This window comes from Pelobates fuscus, chromosome 9 (genome assembly GCF_036172605.1).
Source record: "Pelobates fuscus isolate aPelFus1 chromosome 9, aPelFus1.pri, whole genome shotgun sequence".
NCBI classification, from domain to species: domain Eukaryota; kingdom Metazoa; phylum Chordata; class Amphibia; order Anura; family Pelobatidae; genus Pelobates; species Pelobates fuscus.
This window is the reverse complement of record NC_086325.1, coordinates 150,300,738-150,306,737: the sequence shown is the minus strand read 5'-3', so window position 1 is coordinate 150,306,737 and position 6,000 is coordinate 150,300,738. Positions and strand designations below refer to the sequence as shown.

Here is a 6,000-nt window from a genome sequence, read left to right as displayed (position 1 = left end):
AGAAACCTGTATATCTGAAACCATGCAATAAAAAAAGTATCCATTTAAAAAAGAATAAAAGAGTTCTAAATAAACACTTGCCCTGATGGCTTCCCATGGGCACTGTGGGTAAAAACTGTATCACTGGGTCATTTATAAACTGCACTTTAAGAATGCTGGGAGGGGGGGAATTATCTCAACCCAGTAAGAGCCAGCTTCTGATTGGCTACTGACAGCACATACTGTCAGCACTTTTTTGTTTTAGTTTTTTTTTTTTTATCAGTAACTGACTGTGAACAGCTTAATGCAGGAGAGCCACAGTCTGCACAGAGATGGGGATGTAATGCCAAGATAGGCAGAGGAGGAGGAGAAAGCTGTCTCCATGTGGTAATTACAACCAATTTTACTGTAACTGCTATAGATCTGCTGGGGTGATATTATTATTATTATTATTATTATTATTATTATTATTATTATTATTATTATTATGAGATGATTATTGATAATGCAAATGTATGTATATAATAATAATAATAAAAAAACAAGCTTTTGATACAATGTATCTTTGTATGTGTAAGCCAGGGTGTGAATATTTTACAGTGTGTGAATAACAGGTTAGACCACCTCCAGCTGTCAATCATACTGGCTGATATGGTAATTATTACTATCATGTGACTGTACATCGTATTCCTTAATATTCAGGAGATATTGCAGCTGTTAACATTGTCCATCATGGTTTTCATTATGTTTAGAATATACTGTGTTTGCTAATAATAATAAAAAGAGATATCCAACCTTTTTTATAACCATATTTAATATACTAAAATATCAGATAGAAGATATATTATTATTTTCATATATATATATATATATATATATAATTTTATTATTTTATTGTAATATATATTTATTTATTTTTTTTCTCATTCCATCAGTTTATTTATATACATACACCCAGTTTAGAGTTAGACTCCCTGATGTCTCTCTCTCTCTCTCTCTCTCTCTCTCTCTCTCTCTCTCTCTCTCTCTCTCTCTCTCTCTCTCTCTCTCTCTCCTACCTATAGCTGTGGAGGTTGATGTACCTAGAGGTGTATCTGAGTCCATGTCCTGTAGTGCGCGTGCGCGGTTCGAGCTCCCAGCTGCGTGCCAGGAGAGACACAAGAGAGAGACACAGCTAGAGGGAGCTTAGAGCTGCAGCAGACAGACAGTGGGGGCAGACAGAGAGAAGACACTGGAGAATGATAGAATGCCGGGGAATGACATGAGAGTAGCAGAGTGAGATGGGACCAGCAGGACAATAGGAAAATTGGAAACAAGAATATACCAGTGATCCAACATGTGAATAGGAAAGTGAGACAGGAGACAACTGAGTATAGGAAAGTGAGACAGGAGACAACTGAGTATAGGAAAGTGAGACAGGAGACAACTGAGTAAAGGAAAGTGAGATAGGAGAAAATTGGAAATAGGAAAATTAGACAGGTCTATCACTTGATACTGAGTGAGTGAGGTCTATCACCTGATACTGAGTGAGTGAGGTCTATCACCTGATACTGAGTGAGGTCTATCACTTGATACTGAGTGAGTGAGGTCTATCACGATGGAATTTAATAGTATATTAGAATAGAATGATAGATTACTGAGAGTCCAGCAATCTAGGAGGATAGAGGGGGGAGTTGGAGAAGGTCAGACAGAAGAAACCTGGCTGAGGACATGGTGAATGGAAAGCACACATTGAGAGAAACAGGAGTGAAAGCAGGCTGACCTTGAGAGCGGACCGTGGAGAGAACTGCCTTCCCCTCTAACCCATATTAACAGGTATAAACTGCTGGGAGAGTTTGGGGTCTGATCCAGTGCGGATCCTGGGCTGCGGATGGGGGTCTTTGGAGGGTGGATATATTACAGTGGGGTCATTTTTACACCTCTGGTTAAGTAGCAGTGGGTGATCCATAATGCAGATAATGCAGAGTTCTGATCAGGACAGCTGAGAGAACACCAGTAATTATATGGTGCTCAGCTCAGAACTGGCTACATGTCACTCTGAGGGAGATCAGACAGTCTGCAGGGTTTAATGTGGGGACAGTATTTATCAGCATCCATGATTTGGGGGTCAATGCATACTTCCCCCCTAGAATGTGTGGTCAGTGAAGGAATGGGAGGGGGATCTCTGATTTGGGGGTCAATGCATACTGCCCCCTAGAATGTGTGGTCAGTGAAGGAATGGGAAGAGGGATCTCTGATTTGGGGGTCAATGCATACTGCCTTCTAGAATGTGTGGTCAGTGAAGGAATGGGAAGAGGGATCTCTGATTTGGGGGTCAATGCATACTGCCCCATAGAATGTGTGGTCAGTGAGGGAATGGGAGGGGGGTCTCTGATTTGGAGAACAATGTATACTGCCCCCTAGAATGTGTGGTCAATGAGGTGATGGAAGAGGAACTTCTGATTTGGGGGTCAATGCATACTGCCCCCATAGAATGTGTGGTCAGTGAAGGAATGGGAAGAGGGATCTCTGATTTGGGGGTCAATGCATACTGCCCCCATAGAATGTGTGGTCAGTGAGGGAATGGGAGGGGGATCTCTGTGTTTGGGGGTCAATGCATACTGCCCCCCTAGAATGTGTGGTCAGTGAGGGAATGAGAGGGGGATCTCTGTGTTTGGGGGTCAATGCATACTGCCCCCCTAGAATGTGTGGTCAGTGAAGGGATGGGAGGGGGATCTCTGATTTGGGGGTCAATGCATACTGCCCCCATAGAATGTGTGGTCAGTGAGGGAATGGGAGGGGGATCTCTGTGTTTGGGGGTCAATGTATACTGCCCCCCTAGAATGTGTGGTCAGTGAGGGAATGGGAGAGGGATCTCTGTGTTTGGGGGTCAATGCATACTGCCCCCCTAGAATGTGTGGTCAGTGAGGGAATGGGAGGGGGATCTCTGTGTTTGGGGGTCAATGCATACTGCCCCCATAGAATGTGTGGTCAGTGAGGGAATGGGAGAGGGATCTCTGTGTTTGGGGGTCAATGCATACTGCCCCCATAGAATGTGTGGTCAGTGAGGGAATGAGAGGGGGATCTCTGTGTTTGGGGGTCAATGCATACTGCCCCCCTAGAATGTGTGGTCAGTGAGGGAATGGGAGGGGGATCTCTGTGTTTGGGGGTCAATGCATACTGCCCCCATAGAATGTGTGGTCAGTGAGGGAATGGGAGAGGGATCTCTGTGTTTGGGGGTCAATGCATACTGCCCCCATAGAATGTGTGGTCAGTGAGGGAATGGGAGAGGGATCTCTGTGTTTGGGGGTCAATGCATACTGCCCCCATAGAATGTGTGGTCAGTGAGGGAATGGGAGGGGGATCTCTGTGTTTGGGGGTCAATGCATACTGCCCCCATAGAATGTGTGGTCAGTGAGGGAATGGGAGGGGGATCTCTGTGTTTGGGGGTCAATGCATACTGCCCCCATAGAATGTGTGGTCAGTGAGGGAATGGGAGGGGGATCTCTGTGTTTGGGGGTCAATGCATACTGCCCCCATAGAATGTGTGGTCAGTGAGGGAATGGGAGAGGGATCTCTGTGTTTGGGGGTCAATGCATACTGCCCCCATAGAATGTGTGGTCAGTGAGGGAATGGGAGGGGGATCTCTGTGTTTGGGGGTCAATGCATACTGCCCCCATAGAATGTGTGGTCAGTGAGGGAATGGGAGGGGGATCTCTGTGTTTGGGGGTCAATGCATACTGCCCCCATAGAATGTGTGGTCAGTGAGGGAATCGGTGGGGGATCTCTGTGTTTGGGGGTCAATGCATACTGCCCCCATAGAATGTGTGGTCAGTGAGGGAATGGGAGGGGGATCTCTGTGTTTGGGGGTCAATGCATACTGCCCCCATAGAATGTGTGGTCAGTGAGGGAATGGGAGGGGGATCTCTGTGTTTGGGGGTCAATGCATACTGCCCCCCTAGAATGTGTGGTCAGTGAGGGAATGGGAGTGGGATCTATGTGTTTGGGGGTCAATGCATACTGCCCCCCTAGAATGTGTGGTCAGTGAGGGAATAGGTGGGGGATCTCTGTGTTTGGGGTTGAAGAGTTGGGATTTTGGCATGATGATGGGCTGTGTTGGGCTCAGTAAGAAGTGCTGACTGATTTTGGAAATTACTGGATAACTGCCCTTCTTTAATCGAGCATGTCAATGCTTTATATAGTGATTTGTGCATATTAGGAAGTTTGTGAAGTTTGGTATGTGACAAGCCTGGGGGGGGGGGGGGGAAACAATGATACATTTATTTATTTATGGCGGCAGTTTATTGCACTTATGGAACTTCAGATGTGCAATGGGTGATTTGGGCACATAAAGCAGATAGTGATGTATAAAGAGATTAAAGGACTCATATAGCTTGTAAAGGGGAGGGGGGGTATTTTGGGGACTGGTAATTCACAATTTCGTGCAAGCTGTATATTTACATGGCAAACACTTGTTATATGTATTCATGTTTCTGCATATTTAATGAAATAGAAAGATTACTTACGTGTGTGTGTGTGTGTGTGTGTGGGTGTGTGTGTGTGTGTGTGATTTGAGGTTGTTTTATGATGAAAAATGCACACAGATCGGTGTAAAATTGTGATATTTCCCATTTATTCTTCAAACTGGCATTAATTCCAACACAGCTTTGCAGTATCTAATATTGATAACTATTCTCCTTTAAGGGGTTACCTGATCGTGTTAAATTGGGCTGATCTCAGGTGCATGAATTGATATAGAGTGGCTCAGAGGCCATTTGTATATATGCGATGCCTTGGAGCAGGAAATGTATCTGGAAAATATTTTTTTTAAAACATTGTAGAAGTTATAAACACAGAGAAATTGTAGAACCAAATTCTCAAGGTGGAGCAATCACCAGAAACATTCCTTTGGTTTCCACGGCAACTGCTCCACTTTAGAATGTTGACCCCGGTTTGCCGTTTATAGAAAACCCACCATATTTTTTCTTAATTCATGGAACTTTTTAAGGATTTTATGGGCTGCATTCAGATTATCCAGACATGCCCTTTAAGGAGGCAAGTTTACGGCAATTATTTATCAATGCTATTTATTTAGAAATCTGTTCTATTAATTCACATGGCCTATGTATATTTTGGGGGGGTTTCATTGCCCTCTGTGAGGACATGGCGTAACATCATAAACAAAATACTGGCATACTGCCAAGATTTCGGGGTGACTCCAGGTGGACAGCGATGGTTTGAAGCATGTTAAAAGTAGGGAACAATTCCAAAATAGTCATAAGGAACATTCTATGGCTTTCTGTGCCCAATGCACCACTTTTAGAAATGTACCCACGACTGATAAGCCCTAATGTGTCTAACATTCTGGTTGGTGTTAATCACCTGCTAGTTTAACACAGTCACTAGTAGTCATTTCTAAGTTATGTGCTAGTGCGCATTCATGGCTTGTGCAAGTGATGGCTCGCTGCTGTGTGGTTTGTCACTGGTAGGATATGGTGTACGTCCACCAAACAGTGAATTGCAAACTAATTAGTAAACTTTGGGCACAAATAGCGAGACAGTGATAGATGTGATAGATTACGCGGAACATGTTCGACATCAACTGTTTGTGCCTAAACTTTAACATTTGGTTTTCAATTCAATACAACTCTGTCTTTGGTGAATACTGCCTAACACGGCTTTAAATTTGTATTCCTGTGCTACTATCCAGGCAATGACATTTTATAGTAACAGACACATAAGAATCTATGTTGTACAAACGCATACAGTTATACCAGTTGGTCTTATATTCACTGACGGGTCGAGTAATTAAGCTTATTTTATTTCTACTGTCTGACACTATTTTCAGTTTTTTTTTGTGTGGTTTTAAATATTGGATGTTCAAGAAGGTCATGCCTTTTTTTAACCACTTTGATGCCGTTTCCATTTTGCGTGCAAGGACACCATATGTGAATGTTCTGAAGGCTTAAGAGGCTATCTAAGCAGCATAGCACAGCAGGATGTAGTGGTTATGGTGCCTGGAGTTCCCTGTTGCGTCCCACT

At 43.7% G+C, this 6,000-nt stretch overlaps 1 protein-coding gene across 3 annotated transcripts in view; it reads left to right on the top strand.

The window, feature by feature from the left end:
* Positions 1–299: 299 nt before the first annotated feature.
* Positions 300–6,000, top strand: part of LOC134573188 (formin-J-like) — a 63,474-nt gene continuing 57,773 nt past the window's right edge. The window contains exon 1 of one of the 3 annotated variants that reach the window (XM_063432748.1): positions 300–387. The gene's annotated coding sequence lies outside the window, so the exon portion shown is untranslated. Of the gene's footprint in view, positions 388–1,437; positions 1,795–6,000 lie in introns of those variants that run through there. The other 2 variants (XM_063432749.1, XM_063432747.1) reach the window with 2 other exon arrangements.